This window comes from Cavia porcellus, unplaced genomic scaffold (assembly GCF_034190915.1).
Source record: "Cavia porcellus strain 051 isolate PalLab524CR breed Dunkin Hartley unplaced genomic scaffold, mCavPor4.1 scaffold_2, whole genome shotgun sequence".
NCBI lineage: Eukaryota > Metazoa > Chordata > Mammalia > Rodentia > Caviidae > Cavia > Cavia porcellus.
Genome location: NW_026947485.1, coordinates 145,029,945 through 145,040,725, shown reverse-complemented (window position 1 = coordinate 145,040,725; position 10,781 = coordinate 145,029,945). Strand labels below are relative to the sequence as shown.

The following is a 10,781-nucleotide window of genomic DNA, read 5'->3' as shown; positions in this document are numbered from 1 at the left end:
ACTGGGGAAGCTAGTCATGACGAACTCCTCCAGAGAATCAACAGCTCTAACAGCAGCACATAGGAGAACCCACAATGCCTCCTTTTTCCTTCTCCACAGCTCTATGCCGGGAACTTTCCTCTGGGGGAACATCTACGCTTGGCACCAAGCTGATTTAATTCCGCCGGCATTAAGTTGACCACCATTTTTTAATCCATAACAATGGGTGTACAGATATACCTTCAAAATACTGATTTAATATCTTGCTACAAGCCTTCTAGCAATATTTTGGGATTATAAGATAGTTTTGTTTTGTTCTCATTTTTAAAAGAATTTCAGTACAGTTTTCCACAATAACTACTGGTTTTCATTCCTGCCACTAGTATGTACTGTACATTTCCTCACATCCTTCCAGCCCTGAGCTTTCTCTCTACAATTCCTGGTGACTTTTCTAACCAGTGACTCTGCTTCATGGGTGAAGTACTATGCGTCTCACCTCATTGCACTGTGACTTTGAATTTCCTTTTCCTGGTGATCAGTGATGCTGACCATTCTTTCATACATCAATTGGCTACTTGTATATTTTCTTTAGGAAATTTCTGTTTAGGTCTAAAGGTCATTTTTAAAATTAAGTTATTTGCATTTTGGTATTGCATTTTTGGAATTTTTATACATTCTGGCAATATCTTATAATATGTATAGTTTATAAATTATGTAGGTTGTCTTTTCATCTTTTCATTGTGCTGATTGACTTTGGCTGTGTATTTAATTTGATAAAATGTTGTTTCTTTTGATTTGTGTTTGTTTCCTGTGATTTTGATGTCCCACTTATTCTATATCTATTTCAGTATCATAAAGTATTTCTTCTCTTTTTTCCCCCAGTATTTTCCCATTTCAGGTATTACATTCAAACCTTCCACCCACTCTCAGTAAATTTCTAGGAAATTGGTGAGAAATAGGAATCTAAATTTATTTTGCTATCGTTGGAAATCCAATTTTCCTAACAACATTTGTGGTGAAGATTCTTTTTGCTGTAATGCATTGTCTTAGCAATTTTGTCAAAATTGGTTAGTCATAGCTATGTGAATTTGTGTTTAGGGATTCTTTAACTTTTTTTTTTTTTTTTTTTTACTTTAAAGAGGGTAAAATTAAATAGAAAACAGATCATAAGAAAACAATGTAAGAGACGCAGATTTCAAATCAAGACAACCAGAGATTTTCACTGTCTATCACATTGTCTCGTTTTATTCCACATAGTTGTCCATATCTTTGCATACAATGAATTCATGCAAAATATAATATAGAACTGATCCCAACAGGATGATAAAGGCATTTTAGGTCTTCAAGACCAGAATATAGAGAAGTCAACAATGGCTGCCATAATGTCTCTCATTCTCTTCAAAATAACTGTCCATAACTTTACCTATGTTGAAATTAAACCAAATTAAAATCACTCTGAACAAAGAATAATAGTGTTGCTGGATTTCACATCATGATGCTACAGAATCAGCAACGGGTACCTTAGTGTCTCTTTTTCTTCAAAGTAGCTGTTCATTTTATTGATCTTTATATAATTGATTCCTATAAACTGTTTAGAAGTTCTACGCAGGCATGATTCGCTACATGCGTACCTATTCTTTCTGTATTAGAGGAAAAAAGACAAAACAAAACAAATTCCTAGAAAAACATGAAACAAAATGACATTTAAACAACAGTAGCAAAGAGCCCAGAACACTGACAATATAGGCTTTCAAAACAAAGAGCTATGAGCCTAACTAGGGCTGCTATTTTACATAATGATCTTCAAGAATTCCTCAGATCACCATACAATAATATGCACAAGTGTTCCAGTCCTATGAATGTTAGCTATTTTGTTCCAAGAACTAATAGAGTTTGTAGCACAATCATCTTGGCTATACTAAGTGTGTTTATATAATTTTATATTTTTTTTTCTTTTCCTTTTCTTTTGTTCCCCTCATTTCCCCTGAGATATTATTCTTTCCTCCTTAAGCAAATTCTTGTCCTTTTATTGTGTTTATTGAGCTTTTTTGTATCTTATGTACTCTTACCATTTCTTACACTAGGGAGACTATATGGTATTTACACAGGTGAGTTTGATTTATTTCATTGATGAGAAGGTCTCAAGTTGCATCCATTTACTTATGAATATCTCAATGTGATCATTTTTTATGGCAGAGTAATACTCCATTGTATAAAAATACCACATCTTTTTTATCTATTCCTCAGTTGATGGCTTTCAAGATCTGGCTTTTACAAATTGTGCTGCTATAAACATGGGTACACATTCTATTTAGGATTTATATTGTGTATTTGGTCAATATGTCTTTTTCTAAACCAGTATTAAACAATGCTGTTTTTGTTACCACAGCTTTATAGCATATTTTGAAGTCATGTATTGTAATGCTCCTACTTTATTCTTTTTTGTTCAGATGGCTTTGGCCATTTGGATCATTTGCAGTTTCAAACAAGTTTTAAAATTGTTTTCCTCATTCTGTAAAAAAAAAAAAATTATAGATAAAGGTTAAACTGAATCTTAAAATTGTTCTGAATCTTACAAGTATCATAAAAAGAGTACTTTCAATTCATGACATAGAATGGCTTTCTACTTATTTGTGTTCCTTTCTATTTATTTCATCAACATTATTTAATTTTCATTGTAAAGCTCTTTCATCTATTGCAAGATAGTTTTGTTTGTTTCTTGGTTGGTTGGTTGGGTTTGGCTTTTTTTTTTTTTTCCCCACAGTAAATGCAATTGTTTTCTTGAACTCTAGATTATAAAATTGTACACTGATATATGCAATAGTGCCAGGTTTTGCATGCTGATTTTGTACTCTGCCACTTTACAAAGCCCATTTATTATTCCTAATCATCTGTTGACAGATTTGAGTTCATATCACCTACAAGCCATTACAGTTTGACGTCATGCTGTCTAATTTGGATCATCTTTGTTTCTTCCTCTTTGGTGATTGCTCAGGCTATTTTAATACTGTGCTGTGTAAAAGTAATAAAAATGGGAGGCCCTATCTTTGTCTAGATCTTAGAGACAATGCTGGTCACTTTGTCCCCTCTCAATATAATGTTAGGTGTCACCTTTCAGGAAATGAAATTGCCTTTATTATGTTGAGACCTCTTTCTTTCATTCCTACTTTGTTTTGCAGTTTTATCTAGAAGAAATGTTGATTTTATTACAGACATTTTCCACATCTATTGATACAATCACATAAATGTTGTATTTTATCTTGTTTATATGGTGTTTTATATTTATCAATTTATAAAGAGTTGTGTACCTTGAAAACATACATGAAATATTTTTCCAGTCGACCGTGGTGAATATTTTTTTCAGTGTGCTCACATTTTGGTTTGATACTTTTTTGTTGATGATTTCTACGTTTATATTCATCTAGCATTTTTCTCTGTAGTTGGTTTTTCTTCTGTTTTCTTTTCTCTTTACTTACTGTGTTGTTTTAAGATTGTCTGACTTCCGTGATAGGATATTTCTATCCCATCACGGGATAGAAAGGTACACAGAAAGGTACAAAAGGATGTTTTCTTCCTATGTGCTTTTCAAAAATTACTTAAGGACATTTGTTATTAATTTTTATCATTTTTTTCAGTACCAAGAATTGAACTCAGGACCTTACACTTGCCAGATAGGTGCTAGGTCACTTAATTATATCACTGACCTCATAATTCTTTAAATACTTCATATAATTTAATAATGATGTCAATTTGCTTTTCACTGTTGAAAGAATTTTCATTACTCTTTCCATCAAACTACTAATTATTGGTCTATTATTTGTTTTTATTTCCTTATTATTCAATTTTGGTAAGTTACATGTGTCTAGGAACTTCTCTTTCTTCTGTGTTATCAAATTTATTGGTATAAAGTTGTTCACAGTAAACTCTGGTTACCCTTTATATTTCTGTGGTCATATTGCAATATTACCTTTTTTCATAATTTAGCTGTTTTTAAAGATTCAATCAAATTTATCTGGATTAAACCTCTATTTCCATAAGATTATTCATTACATTATGTCAACATTTTGTAAAGATAAAATTGGTGCTATCTACATGATGGAAAGAAATACAATAAAATATGTTTTTTTAATCCAAGTGCTTGTAAGTTTTTTTATAATGAAATATAGAATATTGTATAAACATTTTGAAGAACCTTACAACCATAAGGAAAAACTCAGAAATCTCAAAAGATGGATTGCTTATCTTTAAAGACTTCCAGAAGAAAAGATTTAAAGGTCATTTCTAACTTTACTTTGAAATTTCTTTCTTTCTTACGTTCATTGTCTAGGCAGACTTTGATCTTCATTAATTCTATTCTTTCAAATGAATCACATTTGTATACTAGAATGCATGTACGCTGTTTTACTAAATGATTAGTGAATCTACAATTCAAAATAATTTGACATATGTTACCTACTGATCTGATACAAACATCTGCATTCTATATCGTATTGTAAATTCTACATCAAAAAAGCCTAGAGCTCTCCACCCGCTTTGGTCCTTACAGGGACTTTATGTGTTCTGAGAAAACCATGATTCATCAGACCTTCTCAGCTAACACTTTCTTTCACCTTGCCCAACAATGAATGACAGCATTGCCTTTAAGACTGAATTTTTGTGACTTCTTTATCCAGACTCAGGCCCAAAAGAGAAATTAGCTGTACTTATACTGTTAGGGAGATAAGGCTTGTATTTGTGCTGATGATAGGATGCTCTTTACTGAAATTTATCTCATAATCCTTTTAAAAATTCTACTATGGAATACAATAGTTTTTTTTTTTTTTTAATTTAAAGACCATGAAAATAAGCATATTTTTGGCAAATATATAAGTTTCACAGTACTGAACTTAGGATGATTTTTCTTTTAATCTTTGGAATAATTCTTTCTGCTGAGTCATACCATGACTAATATCATTCAAAACCATTCCAAATTAATTATCTCCTGTTATGCTCATCTGATTGAAAACTTGGTTGTTATTGCATGTACGGTTCATATTTACTAAGCTAGAAGAAAACTAGTTTTCATCACATTTCTCCAACTTTAGAATAATTAACTTGTGAATAATTACTGATAACAAATGAATATTTTACCTTTAGCTAAATGGTAATGTTATAAAAATTTGTATAGGATGAAATGTATTTAATACAGGCCAACTCAGCTGAATTTTTAGCTCAAAATATTTAAACAAAAGAAATTGATTCAAGGATTGTTAGAACAAAATGTATTGGTTTTTAGAAAATGCAATTGCTATCCCCTAGTATACAAAAGTGTATGTTTATCATTATTTTTTCCTATTATCTGTTTCATCTCAAATGATAATTTCTCTTTGTGAAAATCCTTCCTTTGCTTCAGGACTTGCTCACAAATCACATGTTTCTTAAAGAATTTATTGATAAATTTCTATTAGTCACTTTATGCTAAATTATAATGCCCCAAGCCACATCATATGCTAGTACAGGTCAGTTATGGGTCAGCTATGAGTTAGCTGGATGAAATCCTCTATCTGCAATGGTCTCAGCCTTTTAGAAAAAGTGCAAGAAACAGACAGCAAATTCAAACTAGAGTTTTAAAGTTTACCTTAGGAGAGTTCAAGAGTCATGGGTCACAACAAGCTGCATGACTCACTCTGAGAGAGATAATGGGTCTTAAAGGCAAGAGTGATACTGACAGAACTAAGAAGTATAATGCACACTTAGCAAATTTTACACAAAAATACTACCTCTAATACTGACAACTGTAATAAAGAAGAAAAGAATTCAATATTTTTGAAATTTTTTCTATATTCCCACTAGCTCTCCTATTGTTCTATGAAACAATATGTAAATTTTTTTATTTGACTGTTTGTCTTCTTTTCCCGATCTAGTTTTCAAAGATCCAATCACTTGTCAGGATTTTAATAGAAATTTTGAATTTCCTTCAGGGTTTCTTGATCTAGATAGACAACTATTTGAACTAATAATATTAATTTTAAGTCTGGGTTTTTGATATATTTTATTTTTATTATTTAGAAGAAACTTTTTTCCTGATTTGTATGGTTGCAATACCACTTCTGCCAGAATCACTGGAGTCCTCAAAGGACTTTATTACTCAGAAAATGATGGGGCGTGGTGGCTCACGCCTGTAACCCCAGCACTGGGGAGGCTGAGGCAGGAGGATCATTGTGAGTTCAAGACCAGCCTAGGCTACAAAGTGAGCTCAAGGCCAGCCTGAACTACATAGTGAGACCCTGTCTCAAAAACACAAAAAAAAAAAAAAAAAAAAAAAGATATGAAAAAATGGATCCTCTGTAAAACTAGGTTGACTTTTGCTTTTGTGTTCACCTGTCCTGTCCTGGCATTTGCTTGGTGGTAACAGAAATGCAAACCAGCCTTAGTTCTTTCCGTCATTTACTGAATGTGTTAATAGAGGATGCTTAGGCTAAGAAAAGGGATATTGACCTACAGTTACTGCTATAGAATTTTAATAAATAGATGCATATTGTTCAAATAGAGATGTTCAGTTCTATTTCTTCTATGGAAAGAATAATACTTGCATAGGAAAAAAATTTTAAAAGCATCAAGGGAACTGATGCTACAGAAACAGAATTTCATGAGGTTCATGATCATTAGGTAAAATGCTTTATAAAATCAACTAAAGAGAGGTCTGCAAACCATCTGTTTGTTCAGGGAATTAGAAATTGAAAATACAAAGAAATGTGCGTATTGTCTAACTATTTAGTGAGGCATCATGTGAATACCTAATTCAGAGAAATATGATTAAATTTACTTCAAAAAATGCAAGTGATATTCTACAGCCACTGAATCACCTTCATATCACAAGGTTAATTATTTTTAAAATTTGAAAGCTGAGAAAGATATAAGAATTATAGTTTTAGGGAAAATAGTGTTTATTTGAAAGAGGAGATTAAAAATAATAGCTAATATTTTACCATTTGTATTAATAGTTTCTACTAAAGAGGGATAAAATGAAAACAATCATGTACATTTTGCATGTATGATCCACAAACTCTAATTATTGGATTAAATTTTCTGGTACAATGCAATAAAAATCTTGGTCCTATTATTAAGCACATAAAAATAGATGTGTGTTTGCTTTCAGGAAATAAACTTGACATTTTGGAGTCAGAGTGAAAGGCGAAAATGGGGACTAGATGGATGAGAGATAAAGCATGTAGAAAATCAATAAAGAGGAAAGTTCCCTGACATCTGTCAGAAAAGAAATTTCAAAGAAGTGAAAGGCTAAAGCAAGGTAGTAAAGGACATAAGCTCAGTTTAACAACTTTAAATTTGAAAATAAGTGATAAATTGTTAGAAGTACCGTAGTAAAGTACTGTAGTGGACTTTCTATTCTGCAGTTGTTCTTCCTTATTTTATAAGAATGTGACTTTCCTTTGGGAACATGGAACTTCTCAAATGACAGTTCACATTGTTTGGGACATCAATTCATATAACTCAGTTTCTATAACTGGCCTACACAATCAAAGGAGTCCCTCCTCTAAGCAGAGGTATGGGATCTGGGATAGACAGGAAGTCAGTTTAATAAGGGTACACTACTTAAATTTTCTGGAATGATCCAAAAATTGAGTTCTCTTCTTAGAAATGCTAGCCCAAGCTCTGGATATGCTACTATTCATCATTGCACTATATTATAGAAGATTGTTGAAAATGACTGTTATTTCATCTTGAATTTAAATGCATACAAAGTATAGATTAGTTTTCTCTCATATAAAAATATTTCTATACTTCTATATGGAGGTAATTTAGTCCTGTTGTATGGGCATGAAAAAGGACTTATGCTAGTGTAGAAAAAGGGCTTTTCCCATCTGAACTATCTCCATCTTGGTACTGGAGAAGACTCCACACAATTTCATTCAGGTATTGGTGTCCAGAATCTTGAATTAGAACCATGTATCTAGTTGCAAAGAGAACTAGAAAACAGTTTCTTTTGTTCCAAGCTGAAGTGTGTCCAGTAAAAGACAAAAATTTCAATTATCAAAGGGAAAAAAAGTTAATCTTGGAAAAGACAAGCAGGCTGGCTGCAAATTCCATCTCTAGGGTACCTAGCTTACATAAATCTTCATTTTAAATTTTTTCCAAAGTTCCTTCAGCCCTGTGATCTTCACACATTTGTGTGACTCTCTCAGGAAACTTTCCATCCTGTATTTGTTTGCCCCACATGAGGCTTACCCTCACATATTTCTAAGAAGGGAATACAACAATCAACTTCCAATACTTGTTACAATCCAGTTCAGGATAAAAGAAACACACGCAGCATTGTATATAAAACACTGATGTTGAGTCTCAGTTCTTCCTGACATAGTGACTAAAAGGTAAAGCGAATAGACATTGCTTTTATTCTTTAAATCAATTGTCAATCTTAAAGAAGATGGCTGACTCCCCTTAAAGGAAGGTTATAAAAGGTTTTCAAAACCATTTTCTTTTATACATGCAAACACTGTCTTCTATTTTTGACCTTGATTTTTCATTTGTAAGAATGCATTCGCTATTCACTTAAGAGTTTTTTCACTCTGTCATAGATAACAGTTTTTCTTTGAAAGGAGATACTGGTAGAAAAACATATTATGTGTATTTTTTTTTTTTGTGCCAAGGTTCAAACTCATGACCAGGCGCTTAAGCCACTGAGCTAAATTCCCAGACCCAACATATTATGTCTTAAATCAAAAGATTTCTCATTTACTTCTCTAAAACGTTTGTTTGATTAATTTCATTCATAAATGAAATATACCTGAAGGCCAACAATGAGTTCCATTCTGGGTGGAGTCCTGAGGACATTCCCATCCATTCAGGTTGTGCTGCCCAACCATCCGTAACTAGTACTGTGATGCAAGAGAAGATGTAGAGATCCGGAAATCCGCTAGGAGAAAGATACATTTTAGAAGCTGTAATTGTTCTGTAGAGCAGAAGTTCTACACAGGAGAACAATAATATGCACACTGTGTTTCCAATGAAGAATGACATTTGCACTGAAAAGTGGAAAGAAAGAATTAGCTAGACAAGGAATATAATAGATGTGCTAGAGGTGAGGAAATGCAAGTGGACAAATGCATGTCTGTAATGGAAATAGAGTGGGACGTCCATTCATTCCACAAGCGTTTTCTGTACACCTACTCTAAGTACATGAGATAGCGTGAAAGGTACTGGTCCTGAAAGGTCTGAGTGGAGAAAAAATTACTCTTATATGAGTACAATGTAGCCAGGTTCACTGCTATTAAAAGTGGTTCAATGTTTTAATGGTCAGACATAAAGAATTCTCCTTTAATTTTTTTTAGAAGACCCACAAAAGATGCTTACAGAGGAGTTCTCTCCTGAGCTGTGAAGCAGAGATCTTCAAATACATGATCACCGTCTCTGCCTTGTTATTTTCTGTCAAAATCACTGGATTTTATTACATGTCTGTAATAGGCAGATCTTTGTGTTCTCAGCTGAAGAGAAACAAGAGCCCTTAAAATCAGGAATTTCCAAATTAGAAATGATAGCTTAGGAGCATATCTAGTAGAATATGTAATGAACCTTTATTTTCTCTATTTTTAACTTTTTCTTAGAACCTACAGTCATACAAATCATGAGGTCCAAAATAGAGAATAAAGGAAATACGGTGACAAATTCTGAGTGAAACTGTAGTCTTAATCGCTGTTCACATTCCATGAGAAAATGAGGGGTGTTCATTCTCTGGCAGTGCAGTTATTTAGAATACAGAAAATCATATGTTTATCTGCACTATCATTGTGGTTAAGAATAGAAGTCATCTGAGCCCTTATCATGTGACTAGCACTACAGCTGCTAGCAAACCACATTAAGAATATATATTTTGTGATTAAAGAATAAGAGAATACATACAGATAGGTGCACCCACACAACAATACCTAATAAGAAAAAAGTGGATATAGGTATCACTTGTTACAAATATTCTGACATGGTTTGTTGCTCTAAAACTATGATACATGGCTGTAATTAGTAGAATAGCCCTAGCACCCCAACTCTGATAATATTACTCAATTATCATTATGATTTCCTTATTATTTCAAGTTTCAAAAACAACAAAATACTTAAAGCAATCGCCAAACATGTATTTAAAACATTGATTCCTGTCGTATATATAAAACATATTAATGAAATGGACATATCTATGTAGACACCTCAGATTTTAATGAAAGTTGAAAATTCCTTTTTAAAGTAGCGATCAAAAAAGCCTCTTTGCCTCCCCTTTCACTTATGAGCAAGCTAAATCTTTCATGTTTAACTAATACCTAAATTTACATTAACCTAAATTTACACTATCCTTGTGATAAATGCTGTTTTTAACTTACTTTAACAGATTAAGAATTCTTCTTAAAACTTTTGAGACAATTTAGGGAAAAAATAAAGATGAAACGAAAAAAATAGAAGTTAGGGATAACGAGGGAAGAAGGCAAGTGGGCATAAGGAGGAAATAGAGGGAAGAGGAAAGAAGAGGAAAGGAAAGGAGACTATGCTCTTACGGTATTGGTTCAGCCATTGCAGTGGGGACATCTGAATCAGGTTATTAACCTAATTAATATATCTGTGGTGTCTTAGAATCTCTGTTTTCACTTTGTTCTGATAAATAAGGAGGTTGTATTAAAAAGATGATTATACTGAAAAACAAAACAAACAACCAGAAAGGATTTCTTGCTGGTTTTCAGTCATTTTTCCCACTTAAGAGCGGCATAGCACAGCTTATCATCAGGCAGCTGCAGTGCACAATTTTTCCAATAGTGCAGAGT

At 32.7% G+C, this 10,781-nt stretch overlaps 1 long non-coding RNA gene across 1 annotated transcript in view; it reads right to left on the bottom strand.

Annotated features, from left to right (window-relative positions):
• Positions 1 to 1,195: 1,195 nt before the first annotated feature.
• The window catches only part of LOC134472933 (uncharacterized), a 37,701-nt gene continuing 28,115 nt past the window's right edge, over positions 1,196 to 10,781 (bottom strand). Inside the window, exons 3-4 of the long non-coding RNA XR_010042967.1 lie at positions 8,765 to 8,893; positions 1,196 to 2,491 (exon numbers count right to left, since the gene is read on the bottom strand). This is a non-coding gene — a long non-coding RNA (uncharacterized LOC134472933). The remainder of the gene's footprint in view (positions 2,492 to 8,764; positions 8,894 to 10,781) is intronic.